At 38.8% G+C, this 20049-nt stretch overlaps 2 protein-coding genes across 5 annotated transcripts in view; one reads left to right on the top strand and one right to left on the bottom strand.

Moving 5' to 3' along the window:
- Positions 1-3778, bottom strand: part of ZRANB3 (zinc finger RANBP2-type containing 3) — a 214946-nt gene extending 211168 nt beyond the window's left edge. Inside the window, exon 1 of the mRNA XM_036745880.1 lies at positions 3716-3778. The gene's annotated coding sequence lies outside the window, so the exon portion shown is untranslated. The remainder of the gene's footprint in view (positions 1-3715) is intronic.
- Positions 3779-4728: 950 nt separating this feature from the next.
- The window catches only part of R3HDM1 (R3H domain containing 1), a 185661-nt gene continuing 170340 nt past the window's right edge, over positions 4729-20049 (top strand). For 2 of the 4 annotated variants that reach the window (XM_036743015.1, XM_036743009.1), the window contains exon 1: positions 4769-4904. The gene's annotated coding sequence lies outside the window, so the exon portion shown is untranslated. Of the gene's footprint in view, positions 4905-20049 lie in introns of all 4 variants that reach the window. The other 2 variants (XM_036743014.1, XM_036743012.1) reach the window with 2 other exon arrangements.

Genomic DNA, 20049 nt, shown 5'->3' with positions numbered 1-20049 from the left:
AGTACTCTGCTGCCTTCTCAACACAATCCCTCTGTAAGGCCCACCCCCTTTTCCCACTGGTGAGTTCCTCTTGTGAATTCCGTTTTGTGGAAGGATCCAGGCTGGTCTACATTCCTCTCTCAGCAACATTCTAGACTTCAAAATCAAGACCCTAGACATGTAGTGTACCACCACCACCTCTTTTTCAGTGCTGTCTTCTTCCATTAGAATGTAAGCTTCTTAAGGGAAAGGAATGTATTTGTATGCCTGGAACTTAGCAGAGTGGCACATAATAAAGTGTTTAATGCTTGTTTCCTTCCTTCTTTCCTTTCCCTCTCCCCTCTGCCATTCTTCTAAACTGTTTTTTCTAATGAGGACATCATCATTTTGTCACACATTAACAACTCTGGAGTCATTTGTCTCAAATAGCCCTCACCACCCCACCACCACCTCCACTAAATCTGCTGTGAAATCCTGATAGCTCTTACAAATATCCACATGGTTACTGCCCTATAGTTCAGGTTCTCATCACCTCTTGCCCAGATGACTCCAATACCATCAAACTTGTCTCCCAGACTCAAGTCTCCCTCCTCCAATCCACCCTCTACACAGTGATTTTCCCAAAGTGCAAGTTTGACCACATCACTCTACTCAAAAAACTCTCATGACTCCTTATTACATCTAGAATCAAATACACAGTTTTTGGTGTGTCTTTTAAGGTCCTCCATAAATTGGCTCCAACCTACCTTTCCAGTTTTATTATATATTACTCTCCTTCATGAACTCTATGGTCTAGCCAAACTGACCTTCTTTCTGTTCCTCACACAACCTTCCATCTGCCATTTCCATATCCAGCATGCTTGAAACACATTCCCTCCTTATCTCTACCTCTTGGAATCCCTAGTTTCCTTCAAACCTCAGCTCAAAAGGCATTTTCTACTTTAAGACTTTCCTAATTCTCTTAATACCTAATTCCGCCACTTTATTTTATATTTATTTTTATAAATGTATAAGTATCCAAAAGAAATTTAAGATCCTTAAAGGCAAAGACTGTTTCCTTTTCATATCACTGAGTCTAACACATTATTAATAAATACTTACTAGGGGTAGCTAGGTGGCGTAGTGAGTAGAGCCCCCAGCCCTGGAGTCAGGAGGAACTGAGTTCAAATTCGGCCTCAGACACTTGACACACTTACTAGCTGTGTGACCTTGGGCAAGTCACTTAACCCCAATTGCCCTGCCTTCCCCCCCTAAAAAAAATTTTAAAATAACAAATAAATGCTTACTAGACTGAAATGAGAACTGAAAGCTCTGTAGAAATCATGCAATTCTACTCTCATTCTTCAGATGAACACTTTAGAACATGCTGCATGTGTATTCCATATTTTAAAAAATTAAAGATGGAAATAACCAGTGTGGAAAGAATACTGAGAATAAGTATTATCCTGTCAAGGCTTTTCTCTATTAACTAAGGCCTGTGAGGAAGTTATTGTCTCAGTTACAGAGCAGTAAGTAAAGAATAATACATCTTATTTATCCTTCCATCAAAAGGATGGTGTGAGGCTGTTAGACAAAGTATTATCAAATTGATGGAGCTATATTGACACTAATTTGGGATGTAGAAACCTCCTGACAATCCCATGCCTCTGTCATTATTTCAAGATCCCTGGATTGGCAGAAGAAATATGCATATTCTTCTCCCTCTCCTGCTGAATGATCCTTAAGGCAAAAAGCTTAACAGACTGCACCTCTAAACTGAAAGTATTAGATATCTTAGGTCCATTCCGGTTCTAAAATTCTTTAATTCTAGTTTACTCTACACTCAATGCCTTAATACATTGAGTACTCAACATTCTCTGCCTTGGAGAACAGGGAAAAATTTAAAGAGGTTTACATCAACCTAGGTAAGTATGAGCGGATATGAAGTCCATCATGAGTTACTATATAAGCGCCACTGAGGTATCTGAGTGCAACAGTCCATATGGAAGTTACAATACTACAAAAATAAGAGTTGTTATTTTCAATTCAGATGCCTAGAAATTAGGGCAAATGAAATGTGAAGTACAAAAGGAAACAATTGATGAAGGAAATAAAATTATTGCAGACATGAAAGCAGAAGGTATATGGCAGAGATGTTTGGGATGAGGTACCACAAAGTGAAAAAGGGGTCAAATGAGTAGAGAAAGTAGTGAAGACAAAAAAACACGATGGAAGTCTCAGAAGTGAGCAGAATGTGAAAAAAGAGGAGATTCCAGTGTCAGTTTTCTCTCTCCAGTTGCATCATACGATGAAGGGCAGAAAAGATGTCTGATATTCAAAAACAGTTAAGGTACAGTAAATCAGGGCCTCCTCTTCTAGGTTGTCTCAAGGAGAAAGCGATTCCTTAGCTAATGCTGAAGAAGTCCTAAGGGTCACAGAGCTGAGTCAAACCACCACCAGGCCCTTTCTTACCATGGCAAAGACTTCTATCCTACCCTCAAACTGCATATTGTATTTTTGTGACTTTTTCCCTTCAAATATGACTCTGACGTTCATATTAACCTAATTTCATCCATATAAAAATTTTAGGGGAGGATGAATTCACAGGATCATAGGTTTAGAAGTGAGAGAAAACTTAGCATCTTTCATCAAGTCTAACACCTTCATTTTCCGTATAAGGCAACTAGCTTGCCCAAGGTTGGACAGGTGTTAAGTGGCAGAGACACTCCAATTTCTGGTACAGACTTCTCTCCACTGTTACTATGCTGTATCGAAAATCACTTTGTTTTGGCTTTATGTGACATGTCACACTCATGAACAGCTGTTTACACACACAGACCTCAAAAATACTTGTGGAACACCTACTGTGAGCTTTCTAAAATCCTTTTATATGTATACGCGTATACACGTATACATTTTAAATATAGAGACAGTTGGATATAGGGCTAACTTGGAAGCAGGAAGAGGCTAAGAGTCTTACTATCTGTGACCTTGACCAAATCTCTTAAACTCTGCCTCAGTTTTTTTCACCGTAAAAGGGGAATTAATAATAGTGTCTACCTTCCACAGTTGTTGTGAGGATCAAACGAGATATTTGTAGAGAACCTTAATAAATGCGTTTCCTTCCTAAACTGAGTAGACTGACCATGTACTAGCCTTAATGGTAGTGCTTTCCTTCTGAATTTATCTTCCAGTTATCCTGTATCTATCTTGCTTGCACACAGCTCTTTGCAAACACTAGGATGTCTCCCCAATTAGAATGTAAGCTCCTCTGTGGCAAGGGAGTTTTGTTTCTAAATCTCCAGCCTTTAGTACAATACCTAGCCTACAGTAACATTTAATAAATGCTTGACTTATCGGCCAGGAAGGAAGAAAACAAATTTTATAATATGTGACAAGTCTAGGGGTGGAAACAGATAGCCTCTATATTGCTTTAAGGTTTGCAAAACGCTTTACAAATATTATTTTATCCTGACAACAACCTGTGAAATAGGTGCTATTATTATCCCCATTTTACAGTTGAGGAAACTCAGGCAGGCAGAGGTTAAGTGACTTGTCTAGGGTCACAGAGCTACCAAGCGTCTGCGGATGGTTTTGAATTTAGGTCCTCCTGACTAGAGGTCCAGCACACTCTCCACTTCGCAACAGGCCGTAACAACCCCACCCCCACCCCGCCCACTTCCTTCATTCTCCCCGAGAACAACGAGACACTCCTCCCCCATCTCCCCTACTCAACCTCCACTATCCCCTTCCAAACCTGGGCAGCAGCAGAGGCGGACGATACCTGTCCACCACACTGAACTCAGACCCACACCTGGCTGGAGGAACGCTGAAGCTCAGGCTCCCGCCAAGGGTTTGGGTGCGTGGGCCCGCCCCTTACCGGACGTGACGTCAAAGAGGCGCGGCGAAAGGAAAGGCGGGGGCTGCGGGTGGGGGGGGTGGGGCAGACAACCCCAATCTCATTTCTGAGACTGTCTCCTGAGACAACTTTACTTCCGTTCGCCTCACGAATCTAGGGGACGAGAAAGGCTGGAAAGGAAAAGTCCACGGTATACCCTAACCACACCTGAGAAAGAGCGGAGTGGGAGAGGGTTACTAGCTTCCCGCCCCCATGCCTTTTCCCTTCCCATTGGCCAAAGTCGCAAGCCCCTCCTGGAAACTGCAATTCCCATGATGCTCAGCGGAAGGTAAAGGAAGACTAGTTTGCAAGAATATTGCAGGTCATGATGGGAACTGTAGTTTCCCGCTAAGAGGTGTGCGGGAAAGGTGGGGGAAACCATCGCCCTTAGCTACTGAAGCCAGGTGTTGAAAGCTCCGAGGACTGACGTTCCCTCTTACTGCTCAAGGACATTTCCTCATCTCTAACCATAAAAATCACACGAGCGAAAGACCTTTTTTTCATACTCGAGAATGATTTCTCACCCTAGCCCGCCACGGTCCTGAGTCTCAGGGTCCCACTCGTGGGAAAAGGTGGCCTCGTTACAGGAGAAGGAAAAGCCTTATCACCAGAGCGACCCCGGGATTGGCCAATGGCCGCGTCCCTCAAGCGGAGATCCCTGAAGGCGATTGGTTCTTTTTTTCTCCGGGGCTGAAGTAGGGTTGGCACTTAGCTCGACCGCGGCCCGGGAGGGGCACAGCAGGGTGGGGGGGAGGGGAGTAGAAAGAGGCGGATTCCGAGAATTGATTGGTGGGGGTTGGTGTCTTTCCTCAGCTCTCCGAACAACAATTGGCCGACTTCCCTTTGGAGGAGGTGGACGGGGGCTGGTGCGTGGTGGTGGTGGGCGGGTCTTCCTTAGCAGCGGTAGCCGCTGGAGCCGGTGTCCGGGGCTGGTGATGGGGTTAATTCTCTCCCGTGTGACTCCCAGTTGCGCCCACCCAACCCCGCTGTCTCCCTGCTGCGCCGCGCTCCGACCGCCTCCTCCTCCTCCTCCTCCTCAGTAACTCGGGTAAGAGACATTTCCACCATCGCCCCCCCCGCCACCTCCATCCCCCGCTTCATATCCCCGGTATACCGCTCCTCCCTCCCCCGCCCGCCAACCGGTAGCTCTAACGGAGAAGGTGCTTGGTCGAGGAGGAGATGGGGGGGAGGGGGTGTGTCGGGAGGGGGGTAGCCTTCCCAGATGACCCGGCCGAGGTCCGGGGACCCGCCTGCGCCCCTGGCCCCCGACCGGCGAGGTTCGAAAGACGCGCCCCCCCCTCCCCCCCCCGGCCGCCGAACCTTGGGCCGCCTTCAGCCCTCCCCCTCCCCCTTCCCTCCCGGCCCAGGGCCATGTGAAGACCGAGTCCCCATAGGCCTAGTGGAGGAAGCAGGGGGGGAGCTCCGTCTGCGGTGCCCGGGTCCTTGCCATGGCGGCGGCGGCGGCTGCAGCTGCTGTAGCTGCTGCTGCGTCCCCGAGGACTAGGAGAACAGAAACAGCAGGCCCGAGAGACGCCGATCTCTCTGTGGGGGGCCCGTGCCAGTGCACCCCGACTCTCGGGGCCCGGGCAGCAGCAGCGGCCTCAAGGGGCGGGGGGAAGCTTTTTGTGTGTTTTGAAAAAAAAATTTTTTTTTTGCATTTAGAGCGAATGGTAAGCCCTTGTCACACTACTTTGAAGGGAAAAAAATGTTGAATGTTACCCCATACATACACACACACACACACACACACACACACACTCCCTCATTCCCCTTCCTTATTTAGGAGGGCAGTGGGACTAGTAGTGAGATCTTTTCTCTTCATCTTTCTGTCCTAAGAAGCACTAGGGCAGGTTGAGTATATGTAAGAGCAAGTTGAGCGACGCTGTCAGTGTCAAATACCCCTGGCAAGGGCTGGGCTTTTCTCCTGCTGGTGGTGTGTTTGAAGGAAGTGGTCAAGAAAATTAGCGGTGGGGTGTTTGAGGTTGGTTCATACCCCCCACCCCGCCCCCCCAAAGTTCTCTCAGGTCCTTTCACCCAAAGGTGGTTTTCTGTCTGAAGCCACCTGAGTAGTTGAACTTGCCTTTTCTGTGATTGGCTTGTTTTCAAGTTTCTAATAAAGCACTGAAAAGATGCTTCTCTATGTAAGTTTAGAGCTTTTGGTCAATAGCCATTAAAAAAAAACTTTCTGGGAAAATGTAACATAAAAATTGGAAAATATTGTCAAACTAAAAGCCCACATAAAGTTAAGTTGAATGGAGTGAAAGTGCAGTACAAAAAAAGATTGTATACTCTTTTCCAAATGTAGGGGAAAGTAGTTTGTATAATCGAATTTTATTTTCTCTTACTGTGATAATAGAATCTTATCTTTGCGTAGTTGTATTTTTAATTTATTGTCAGTAATAGTAAATATTAAGCACCTACTGTGATAAAGGCCTGTTGCACTTTGACTAATTCCTTTAGTCTCCAGAGTGGGGATTGGATGAAATCGAATTTTCCTTTGGCATGTGGTATCTATCCTTAGCATCACAGAAGTAGTCTTTGGTGGTCTATTTTAATTCCAGGACCCTGTCCTAAACTTACTTGCCACTAGGTTGCTTTAACACCACCAATTCAGTTTAGAAAAAAGCTAGTGGATACTCAGTATACATCAATAGATGGTTTTTTGATTAATCTTTTGATACTTTTAGCTACCAATTGCCTTAATAGGGGAGGATGGGGAGAGGTGGAGGGAGTTAAACGTATGCTGGGCTCAGCCTATACACTAAGTAGGTTTACTTAGTCACACCCATGTAGTGTTTATGCTATCAGAAATGACTGGTAGTTTTACTTATAGTGTGACCGTTGAAAAGAAAGTACAATTTGACTCACAACTTTTGTCATTTTTAAAAAGAAATAGGAAATAGATCAGATATCATTAATTTATTTTAGAGGAGATTGAAGGTACCTAATTTGATCTTAGAAAATGCCTTTTGGTACTTCATGCTTGCTTCTTTTTGACCACCGAATAACAGTATTAAAAACAGTCATTCTTAAGAGTTGTAAAACATTTTGTGCATATTATTTCATTTGATCCTCACAACAACCTTGTGCTGTAGGTGCTATCATCCCCATTTTTAGTTAAGGAAACTGAGGCTCTGAGGGGCCCAGTGCTACACAGTTAAGTTTCTGAGGCAGTACTCAAACCCGGGTCTTCCTAACTCTAAATCGAATAAGCTCCCCACTCCAACACAAAACTAAAATTTTAAGAAGTAAATGGTCAAGGTCATACAGATAATAAGATTCACAACCGTTCCCTTTGCCTTCAAATACAGTGCTTCACTAGGATTCTCATACCACAAAAGCTAAAGCTTTATGTGAAAGGCATTTTCTAAATGACTCTGAGGCTTATAAAAATCGTGGGTCATCTCTGCCCTTCAAGGGCTTTTATTCTAAGAGCCATCTATGGATGGAATAACAATAATAGAAGATATATTGGGCTATGATACCTTCACCGCAGTAATATTCTCTAATTCCTGTTTAGATTAAAGGTTGTATCTATTAATTTTAGCAGTCTTACTATATAACAATTTTATATCCACATTCAGTACTTCATGTTACAAAGTAGGAAGGTGAGTCAGTAACTTAGGCAAATCAAAATATATATCCAAAATAATTTATTTCAGAAGCATAAAATACTGTCAATTTTGCAGAAATTGAGTACTGCATTTCTTAAAGTGTAGTTCTTATATAAGTCATGCCTATAGGTCATATATAATTATTTTTAAAAGCCATAATTATCAAAAACATAAAAAATATACCAAAGTTGTAGCTTTTTTCTCCAGACATTCTGAGTAATCAATTTCAACCTTTACTGAAGCCTAATTATAAAGGTATCATTAGGATAACTGCCAACTGGACCATGGTAGCCATGAAACCCTTCTAATGAGGTCCTTTTCAGTACTCAAAGTAATTCCTTTGGACAGTGTCTAGATCCTGTGCTATAGCAGGTGGTAGTCTCTTTCATCCCCCCCACCCCATATAGTTGAATGGACTATTAGAGTTTTTAATATGATGGTAACAGTTCAGAATACACATTATTACTGAAATAAACTTTCATAATTTTTGGAGAGGAAAGGGAGAAGTATTTCCTTTACTAGCACTTGTGAATATCCTTTTTGGTAAACGTTGAGTTCATGTCCTTTAGTCATATACCTATAATCGTTAACAGTCTTTGCCAAGTATTAGTATTATGAATATTAAAATTAAAAGACTTTTTAAAAGTTGACTTTTTATGGGGTTATTAAAATAACAGTAATCACTATTAGTCAACTCTTTCAAGGGAAGCTTCTAGGCAGATCTTATATTTTTGTTACAAATAGTTCTGAGTATTGCAAGGAATTACAAACCACAGAACAAAATACCCCATCTTTAGAATGACACTGTACATGTAAATAACTATAAATTGTTTCATAAGGAAGGATTTATGTCAGTTCTTTGGTAATTGCCTTTTAAAATAAACAATTCTAGTAAATTCTAACTTTTTTTTAATATAAATAACCTATGCAAATAACCTATGTAATTAAGTCAGTAGATTATTAGACTATTTTTAGACTGTATTCTTTTTGTTGTTGTCATCATTGTTTTGTTTTGGGCAGGGCAGTTGGGGTTTAGTGACTTGCCCAAGGTCACACAGCTAGTATGTGTGTCAAGTGTCTGAAGTTGGATTTGAACTCAGGTCCTGTACCTGATAAATCTTTTTTTAAGCAAAAGTAATTAAATTAGAAAATTGGCTCAGAGAATTGAGCAAAGTGGTTAGTTTTTTTAATTCTGTTTCAAAGTCATTTCTTCCTTTCCTATTCCAAAAGACTTCCCTCCATCCCACGTCTTGTCCCTTAACGTTCTGGCTCTTTCCCCTTGCAAGTCAGTCTTATTTTTGCCATCCACTAATTTTCCGTCTTCTTCCTTCCTGCCAGCTTCTAACACGTTTTTATCTCTCATTTGGTTTCCTCTCTGTGCCTCCTGCAGCCTTTAAATTTATAACTCTTGTCTTTTACTTGAGCTCCTTTTTATTTTTTAACACTTCTTGTTCAGAAAAAGTGAACCTGTAATGTCCCGTGGCTTAGGTTTGTTCCTTTTTCATAAGGGCAGAGTTAAACAAGTTGCAACTTCTTGCTGTAGCTTTGACTAAACATTGTTTCTATGCATAACTATCATCATAACCAAGAAAAACTAGTCACTTGTATTCTTTATCCTTACCTTTCCTTGAATACTAGCAATTTGAAATAACAATATCTAAGACTTATGTATAGTTAGGTGATGTCACCTTAAAATTTAGCCAGTAGTAAAGATGTAGTATTTCAACCTGTAGGCTAGTTATGATTGTACTATTACCCTTATTCCTGTGCTTGATTTGTATGTAAAGAACAATTGTACTCTACCATTTTACTGTACTACTGAGTCCCAGTTTACTTTTAGATAAATTCAAATTTATTTTATTTTACTACTTGAGCTGACATGTCTCCTCCCATCCAAAGTCCCCCCCCCCAAAAAATATATGTGTGTGTGTGTGTATTTTTTTTTCTGTGCACCAGTAAATTTCTGTATATGTGTGCAGAGCTGTTATAATGTGTTTAATTAGAATGTGGTTATTCAAAATCTTCTAAAGTCATTGGAAGCAATGTTGTAGTGCATAACATACAGCTTAATAATGATTATAATAGTGAAGATTTGTAGCTGTACTAAACAAAACTACCTCTGGGAAGAATTGTAGCGTTGACTGTTATCCTTCATGCTTGAAGAGGACCAAAATGACATCATTCTTTTGGGGTCAAGGTACAGTGTGTCTGACTGACTGATCAGACCAATATGAGTTCAGAAGGTTCTAACTCAGGTTAGGCACAAATAGTTCATATGATTATTTGGATTGGAGATGTCTCTAAATTTGTGCATCTTATACTTCCTTTGAGCTACTGCAGTTCTACTTTGCTGTATTCACACATTATCAAAGGTATACAGAAACAACTTTTAGTAAAACTGTGAGGTCATCTCTAAGCCTTCTTTTTTCTGTCCCCTTTTCCCAACTGCTTTCCCCCTCAGATTTCATACATGCCAGGTCCCACCCCTTCCTCCCTTTTTCACTTAACGAAGAATGGTTGAACAGGATTAGTGTCTTCATAACCCTTTCTCTCTTCAGCAATGCAAAGGATATACAATCATTCAGTTTCATTTCCTGGCTGATGAACAAACTAACTCCTTGCACAAGAGCAATTGAGTTAGTATGTTACCTTAATCAAACATTTGTATGTTTTGTCTCTAACTGAAATATAAAAGACTTATTATAAAAAATATTAAAGACCCAATTAAAGCAATTCTAGGGATCAGCATCCAACTATAGTTGGGGGGAAGGTAGAAGGGCCTTTGAAGTCATTATGACCACTTATAAGGTTGCCTCTAAAGTAAAAAAATTGTTGATTGAGATCCATTGAAAAGAGAGTATCAAGTAGAAGGAAGTTGTGCTCAGCCTAACACTCCTGGAGAGTATTCTTCCTGTACCAGAGGGTACGATGATCTTTGAAAAATCAGAATTAGGGATAATCCAAAAGGCAGTGGGTAATGACATGGTAAAAAGATATGGTGGGTAAAAGTGGGCTGCAGCTTATTAGCAAAAATAACTTGCGTACAAGAAGTGAAGTAGAATATCTTATCTAGCAAATTAATCATAGGTAAGATAGTCATGTAGTAACAGTGAGGAATTGATGTTCAAGAACTATATTAGTGTTCATTAAATTTTAAAAAGCTGAAAGGAAGTCTTCTTACATTTTGGGTAAGTAGGATATTTGGGAGGTCATAGACTAGAATTATACCAAATGAGGAGATATTGATACATTGAAATCTGTACAAATGGAGCAAGTACTCATATTAATGAGATCATGGATCCATCAAAGTTTAAATTGATCTGTTTGGCTGTAACTTAATATTCCTCTCCCTGTTTTTGTGAAATGGGGCTACTATACCAACCTACTAAACAGAATTTTTTATGAAGTGTAAAAGATCAATAAGATAGTCCTGCATGTGGAAGAAGCAGCTTAGTAAAAAGTCTCCCTATAACATTTGTCATAGTGTTTATTGAGTGCCTGCTATTATATAGGCATTCTGAAGACAAAGACAAACATGGGTTCATTGATTTTGTTATAGGGGAGATTGGTTTGTAATGAGTTGTTTTGTGTTCTTCAGTTGATAAATCTCCTTGGATATAAATATAAGGGAGATTATCTTATATAAAAATCTGCTTTATAGAGAATAACAATAAAAGGGTTTAACGGTAACCTGTAAGCCAAGGTTTAAGTTAGGAACAAAAAGTAACAGGAACAGTTAAAGCATCATCACTGCACTTCCACCCCTAGAATGAATCCCAACCAGTAGAACGGGGCCAAAGAGGTAATTAAACATATAAATATAAGAACATTATTCAGTTCCATCTCAACACTGCCATTAATTATGTCAAAATAAAACATAGGCTCATGTTATAGGTACACCTCAAGTCTACTGCTATCTCATAATAAGGATAGTGGCAAGTAAGAGGTTGCTGGTTGCTAATACCATGCTCACTAAAATTTTTATGGTTGACTTTTGGAGTTTTGGAACAAAGTTCTGAATTTCTTTGCCGGTCTTTCTAGAATTGGTCAGTAACCATTTGTTTTTTGCTGTAATGTGTTTATCACCACTAACTAGATTGAAATAGAAAATGGGAATAATGAGAACTTGGAAAAAACTAAGGAAGGCCAATTATCTAATGGTGTAAATAGGGTTGTTTTTTTTTTGTTAAATTTCAAGTTTATTCATTACCCAAAGTAATAGGAAAAATAAGATGTAGATAAAATTAGATCACTCACTGACTATAAATCTGTGTAAGCTAAAATAACTTTGAAAAAGTGGATGTTTTAAAAGTCTTTACATGTGCTTTAAGAACATCTTCATGTAAGTAACTATAAGATTAGGTTTAGATCTGTGATTTCATTGGTGTAAGAAACTCCCAGATAAAGAAACTCTCTACCAATGTAGGTCAGTGTCTTTTTTTTTCATCTTAGAGAATTGCATAGAGCGCTGACAGTTAATACTTTCAGAGGGTCACACAGCCAATGTTTGCCAGAAGTCAGACTTGAACCAGGATCTTCCTGGCTTTCTAACCACTCTGCCATGCTACTACTATTAGCAAGAACAGGCTTCCTAAATATGTCTGGAAAATACTTTTTTTTTCCCCCAAAGTCACAGTTTTTAATTAATTTACATGATTTTCTAAAGTGCATTATTTCATCGTGGTTATATTTACTTCCATGACCAGATAGTTTCTCATAGGAAGAATGATGGAAAGGACTGACAAACATAACTATAGATAAGGAAAGAATTCGTATGCAGGGGATAAAAGAAATTTTTAAAGACAAAATTAACAGTCTTGATTATCAAAATGTAATTGCATTTAAGTAATACAAATCACTGCAGAGGATCAGAAAAAAAAGAGTTTCAGTTGGGAAAAATTATTGGTATTAAAACTTTTCTCAGAAAGTTTGATGTGCCTAATCAATAAGAAATTGACACAATATATTATTAGAACTCTTCCCTAAGTAGTCAAAGGACAGGAAGTTTTCAGAAAAGGAAATGCAAACTACCAACATCCATCTGAAAACTGTTCAGTGTCACTAATCAGAGAAATGAAAATTAAAACAACTCTGAGGTATCATTTCACATCCATCAGATTGGCAAAGACAGTAACAGATGGTAAAAATCCAAAGTTGGAGAAGCTATGAGGAGACAAGCCCACTAATTCAGTGATGTTGAAGCTGTGAATTTATTCAGCTACCCTGGGAAACAACTTGTAATTTTGCAAGAAAAATTATTAAATTGTTCATAATGGTTGATCCCAAGATCCCATTTACTGGACTATCATCCTCAAGGAGTTATTGACCACATCAAAAGAAATCTTACTTATTCCATATTATTTATGGAATGCAGTATTATTGTACCATGAAGAATATGGGGAAATTAGAGAAACATGGACAGGCATATGAAATTGATGCACTAAGAAAAAGCAGTATCAAAAAAATGTGTATAATGACTACTACAAAGTAAACAAGACAATATGAAGCTGTAAGACCTGGGTCAAATGGAAGAGACATGTTTTAGTGACCGCAAAAATGAAAAGTGATATATCTATTTCAATTCAGACTATTAGGTGGTTGGGGGTAAAACTGTTTGAGTATTTTCTGGAAAGTATCTCATATTGAAACAAAATGTGTCCACGTACAAAAAAATGAATAAACATGTTGCCAAAGGGTTCCCTTGAGCACAAAGGAAAAAAGACTATCTTTGCTTTTACTTATAGATCTTTGTTATACTTTTTTAAACAGCAAAAACATTTTGAATTTATTTAAAAGAGAGTGCATCATAATAACAGGGCTGCTTTTAATTTAACTCAATTTCAGAAACTTAAACTTTAAGTGCATATTACATGTCAGGTGGGATGTGGAGTACTGTAGGTACAAAGATAAGACCTGAAACTCTTCCTTCATGGGATCATAGGGTAGGAGCTAGAAAAGATCTTAGAGGTCATTTTACAAATGAATAAAGTGAAACCTAGAGAGTTGAAGTAATTTAACCTAGGTCACATATCTAGTAAATAGCAGAGCTGGGATTTTAATCCAAGACCCCTGATTCTAATCCAGCACTTTTCCCACTGCACTACTCTGCCTTCTTGAAGAAATTTATATTCTGTTGGAGAGGGTAGGGAAGTGGGGAATAAAACATTGTGTAACTAAATATACTACAAAGTGAGTTAATGAAGGGAGTAAATTCCAGTAACTTGGGGGAGAGGGGTGAGAGAGAGGGAAACCTGACAGAGGAGGCCTACAGTGAAACCAGTGTAGGCCGACAAATCACTACCCTCTCAGCATAATCTCGAATAGTCAAACATGTGTAGCCTATAAGGCTCTGTGTACAGAGGCAGAAGGAATAGAGGGCTCCCCCAAAAAGCCCCCTGAAAAAGTTGTCAAAAATTTACACTAGGGACATTGGAAGCCACTAGAAATGATAGCAAACCGTCTGGGAAGAGGACAAACAGCCCAGGGCCTCTGATGTCCCTAGCATTATGTCCTGAGATTCCACAACAGCCCTGAAGATCCAGAGCTTAGAACCTCAAAGGTGAGGATGCTAAGCTAGAAAAGTGGATTTGACAACAAGAACCCAGGTATCCCACGTCAAGACCAAGCAGGACAGATTAACCCATCCAAAAGAAAAAATTATTGTTGATCTAGAAATACCCCCAGTCTGGCCTAGAATGACAGTGTCATACCATAAAAATGGTAAGTAGAGACTTAAAGGGAAGATTGAATTGTAGTTCTACAAGGTCTACATGAATATCTAGAAGACATGAAGCAAGATATAAAAAAATTAAAGTTCTAGAGCAATAAATAGGAAGGAGAATAAGTGTATTTGAAGAGAATGTTGTAAACGTCAACCAAGAAATAGAATCCCTAAAAACTCAAATGTATCGACTGTGAATAGAAACCAGTAACAGAGACAGCAAGAAATATTAAAACAAAATGAAAGACTGAAAGAAAATGTATAAGCTGCTATCAAAAACAGCTTATCTGGAAAATAAGTCAAGGAGAGATACTCTAAGAATCTTTTGACTCATTGAAAACCATACATTTTATTTTAAAAACAAAAAGCCCAGCTGGACAGTTTATTTCAAAAAATCCTAAACGAAAAGTGGCCTTATCTTTTCGGGCCTCAGGGCAAAGCGAAGTTAGAAAGGATATACTAATCACCTCCTAAAGGAAAAATCTCAAGAATGTCATAGCAAAAAACCAGAGCTTCCACTTCAAAAGACAATATACTGCAAGCATCTAGAAAGAAGATGTTCAAGTACAAAGGAACCACAGTTAGGATCATACAAGCCCTGGCAGCTTCTACTACAAATTTGAGATCTTGAAATATAATATTCCAAACAGCAAAAGTTGTAAGCTTACAACTAAGAATAACTTACCCTACAATATTTAGCTTTGGGGTGGGGGTAGGGATCTGGATCTTTAAAGGAGGAGAGAATGTTCAAGAAATTCTCATGAAAAGATCAGAGCTAAGCAGGAACTTTGAAATACAGACACAAGACCCAAGAGAAACTTAGAAAGAAATTTATAAGACCACTTGTAAGGGACCATATAATAATATAGTACTAACATAAAGGAGAAGAAAGAAGTGGCTCATTAAAACTTATGTCTTCGTTGTTATGGAGTCATTTTTCAGTCTTGTCCAACTCTTCATGACCCCATTTGGGGTTTTCATGTAGATACTGGAGTGGTTTGCCATTTCCTTTTCCAGCTCATGTTAACAGATGAGGAACTGAGGCCAAGAGTTAAAAGTGACTTGACCAAGGTCACATAGCCAGGACATGTTTGTTGCCAGATTTGAACAAAAGGAAGAGTCTTCATGACTGCAGGCTCAGCACTCTGTCCACTACCACTTAGCTGCCTGTTTTCAGAGGGTATTAAATAAGAAAACTAGAGGACCTGGGGGTGGGTTGTTACATTTCAGAGGGTTTTAAGAGAAGATTGGTGACAACTTGTATGTCTTTCTAACAACTCTCTAAAGATCTAACCAGTGAAGTAACTGAGTAGAGAACTGTGAGCTCTACAAACTCAGTACCACTTACACCACTTTGTAAAGTAATTTAACCTTCTTGAACCAAATAGGTATGCTTTTTTCTAACCTATGTCAATGATAAGGGATATCATCTTTAAATTTTAAAACATAAGTATACATTCATAGTCTATAATTCTCTGTCCTTCCCATCTTTAGTTTGTCCTCTTTCCTTTCTATTCCTACTTTTTAATGTTTTATTTTGATAGAGACAACACTGTTTTAAGCAACCTCTTTAGCAGAGATTGGTCAGGCAGAAAATTAAGTTTGTTACGATGTTATGCACTTTTTATCTGGATAACAAGAAGATGCTAAAGAAAAAGTGCTGCAGAGCTCTTATCTGTTGCACCTGTTGTACCCTTAAATTAATTAGATTTACTTTCTTCTAGTCATAGCTATTCTGGTTAGACTCAGAACCCTCCCCTTCCCCCCCCCCCCACACTTTTTTTTTTTTTTGAAGTTAATGCCCTTGACATTGTTAGCTTTCCAGCTTTTGATCTCCTTCCAACTTGGAAATATCAACATCTCTGCTTGAATCCATAAACACAGGGAAGTAGCAATAACCAATTACAAGATATAAAATGTAAGCTGGAAGGGATTATTTTTATAACATATAGGCAGCATAGAGGAGACCTAACAAAGGCTGATGAAAATGCATTTATCAATTAGTTTTGCCAAAGGACTTCAAACTGAAAAGCAAATGGATTGGATATCATAGTGTAGCCGAGGTGAAAGGTGAAGATTGTTGGTAGGTTTCCCCCACATTCACCACTATCAAACCTATGACCTAAGATGTCTGTGCCCCAAAATAGACTAAGAATGGATTAATAACAAGGTTAGAGGTCCTAATGAAAGGAGATAAATTAACCCTCATAGGGAATCTCCAAGATATGAAGTGATTGGGACTCAAGCCTGGAATTTGACTCTGGAAAGGTTTACCTTATTGAAAAGGAACAAGATAGATAAAAATAGGGAGATAAAAGCAGAGTACAACAGCATGTTATGTTGTATTTATTCATGTAAGGAAGTTTGGGAACAGGATAAAGTGGAGTTGGGACATTTGGTGAAGATCAGTGTTTAGAAAATTTCAATTTAAAAGTCCTAATCTTTGACTAAACATGACAGTGGATAGAGTGCCAGGCCTGAAGTCCAGAAGACTCCTCTTCCTGAGTTCAAATCAGGCCTCATATGCTTCATGTCTGTATGACCCTAGGCAAGTCACTTAACCCTGTTTCCCTCAGGTGCTTCTTCTGTAAAGTGAGCTGGAGGAGGAAATGGAAAACCACTCCAGTATCTTTGCCTGCCAAGAAAACCCCAAATTAGGTCAGGAGTAGGATGCTAAGACTGAACAGCAAAGACAAAATAAGAATACATTACAGCATAGATAATGTTAATTTGTGGTTTTCTAAATCAGTAGGCAGTTGGTTTTTCTTTATGAGACCAACACCTCTGATCTAGACTTTAGGTGATGAGGGCCTATACTAGAATGGTGGCAGTATCAGAGAAGAGAAGGGGGCAAGAGGTATTACAAAAATAAAATCGTCAGGCCTTGGCAACATATTGGATATGGGAGGTAAGAGAAGGAAGTCAAGAATAACACCTAAGTTACAATTGTAAATCTGTAGCTAGAAGGTATCTCAAAAGTTGTTCAACTAGTTCTAGACCTCTAACTTTACATATTTTCCAGTTGGCTTGCCCAAGTTCACATCAGTAGAAAGCAGGTAAGAAGGGATTTCAGCTCATCCTCTGATTCCACAGCCAGAGCACTTTCTAATGTGCCATACTCCTATGATACAGGATAAGCTGTATCCTACAGGCATCCATTTAAAAATATTAATATTTCTTTTGTTAAATATTTGCATGTGCAAATTTTTAGAAGCCACTGCTTAGGATTTGGAGTAAGAGAACCTGGGTTCTAATGTCAGCTCTCCATGTAATATGCTGTGACCTTGGCCAAATCACTTAATCTCTTTAGGCCCTAGTTTCCTCATCTGTAAAATGAGGAGTTTGAACTACATGATTTCCTAGGGTCTCTTTCAGATCTAAAATAATCACTATGATCAAAAGTTCATTCATAGCAAGTAAACTGTTTGAGGAAAATGTAGCAGGAATAGCTAAAGGTGTTAATCTTGTGTTTTAAATCTTTAATTTTTAGAAATATGTAGAACACTTTTTTTCAGCTCTTATGTCTATCTTTATAAAATCATTTTTTAAAAAACTACATAATAATTATGAAAGGACTAAAGATAGCCCCTATATGGAACCAAGATTTTATCAAAGAAGTTGTATGTAACTCTATATAAGCCAAACTAATGTACGATTGCTAAGTAATAGCACTGCACTTTAATTGCTTTTTTAATTATGCAACCTCATTAATTCAACCAATGTTTACCCATTTTCCAGTTTGTTTTAGTTGTTAGCTTTGGAGGTAAGGGCTAGAGAAAAGGGAAGGAGCATTTATTAAACACCTACTATTTTGTTAGCCACATTGTGTTAAGTGCTTTCCAACTATTCTCTCATTTGGTAGAGGGATTGTGTATAATTCATGAGATTTCTTCCTTGTTTTATTAAAATTCTTTTGTCATTATAATTTGGGGGGGTTAAACCCTTTTGTCCTGCTCTTCTAATGGTAAATTTATTAAATGAATTGTATGAGCCTTCATCTTATGTTGAAATAATTTCAAATCTTTGTTAATTACAAACATACCTTAACACAAAATGTGGGTGTTAACCTAGAAACAATAATAGATTCGCTTGGACCACAGTCTTGTAAAAAGCATTATAAAAATATTTTTATTTCAGTTAAAAATTTCCACATACTATTTTACATTAGACATGTGATATTTTAAGAATATCATCTTTGGTATTCATGTGATATGTGAGAAAAAGGATATGTGATGGTCATAAAGTGAATAATTCTTGCTGTGCCAAATATTGCATTGAGGCAAGGCTTTATATGACAGTCATTTTATTGATGCATAATCTCTTGTGTCTTATCCTCTTCCTGTTGAGGTTTTCATGTTAGGTTCTGACTTTGAAGCTACTTTTAATTCTAAAAAAGTGTTGAATATTAAGTAATATCAATGTTTTAAGCTTTTTAAAAATGAACTTTGTAAAGCAATAAAATTGTTACATGGTCTTGGTCAATTGTGTCTGTGTCTCCATTTGTTGTTTAGCCTGGTGAGGATTTTGATGGTTAATACAATAATTTTAAAGGGAAATATTTTCCGTTCATATCTCTCATAAATGGGTTTCCCAGTACCCCATACCATGGTTTTAATATATCCTTGTTGTGGTTTTTTTTTTTTTTCTGTTGAAATAACCCTACCAAAGTTTTCAGGTATGATATGGTTCTATTCTCAGTTCAGAGCTAAAGGTTATTTGTTCATGGCAAGAGGAGAGGAACTATTTCACTCTAATAAGTAGCACCTCTTTTTTATCCTGAGTGATTAGAATCCCAGAATTTACTAACACAAGCATCTACTATGTTCATTTCAACCTTCTCTAAGTTTTAGTAGACACATTTGGGGATGGGGGTGTTGGAATTTCAAAGTTTACTGGAAATAGCATCCCTTAGACAAGAGTTTTTAATTTGGGTTCTGCAGATCCCTTCATGGTTCATGAATAGATTTCAGGAAATTAGTAAATGTGGATGGGGAAAAAAATTACATTTTTATTTTCACTAACCTTTGCTTTCTTTCATAATCCTATGTGTTTTATTTTGTGCATTTAAAACATTATTCTGATGAGTCCATAAGCTTCCCTAGAGTACTCAAGAGGTCCATGACACAAAAAAGGTTAAGAACCTCATGCTTCAGTAAGGTTAAAGAGGAGGTAGTCTGAAACTGAAATTTGGTGATAAGACTGTCTTTAGTCACGTTTGAGAGAGTAGTTTCAATGCAGTGGTTGGCATAGAAGCCAAATTGCAAAGAATGGAGAAGTGAGTGGATGATGAAATATTGAAGGCAGGGATTGGACAACTCTCTCTCTCTAAATATTGTTCAGTGAAGGGTAGGAGAGGTAGAATGATACCTTGAGGGGGTAGCAGGGTATTGCAACAGGCTACAGATGCCTCTGCCTGCCTCAGCTCTCACCCCATCTGAATTTATCCTCCATCTAGCTGCTAAACTTCAGGTCTGAGCAGGTCACCTCTTTACTCAATAAACTCCACTGGCTCCCTATCGTCTCCAAGATCAAATATAAAATCCTCTGTATAGTAATCAAAGCGCTTCATAACCTACCCCCTTTCCCCAGCCTTTCCAATCTTCTTAACACTGTACTCCCTGCTGTATACTCTTCAATCCAGTGACAGTGGCCAGCTTGTTGTTCCTCAAACAGGACGTTGCATCTCAGCTCCACACGTTTTGTTTGGTTGTCCCCCATTCCTAGAATGCTCTGCCTCATCTCTGCTTCTTCGCTTCCTTCAAGTCCCACCTGAAATCCCGTCTTCTACAAGAAGCCTTTTCCAATCCCTCTTCATTCTAGGGCCTTCCTTCTGTTAATTATTTCCCTTCATCCATGTA

The sequence above is a fragment of the Trichosurus vulpecula genome, chromosome 2 (genome assembly GCF_011100635.1).
Source record: "Trichosurus vulpecula isolate mTriVul1 chromosome 2, mTriVul1.pri, whole genome shotgun sequence".
Classification (NCBI taxonomy): Eukaryota; Metazoa; Chordata; class Mammalia; order Diprotodontia; family Phalangeridae; genus Trichosurus; species Trichosurus vulpecula.
Note: the sequence above shows the minus strand (reverse complement) of the source record. Positions and strands in the feature narration are given on the sequence as shown.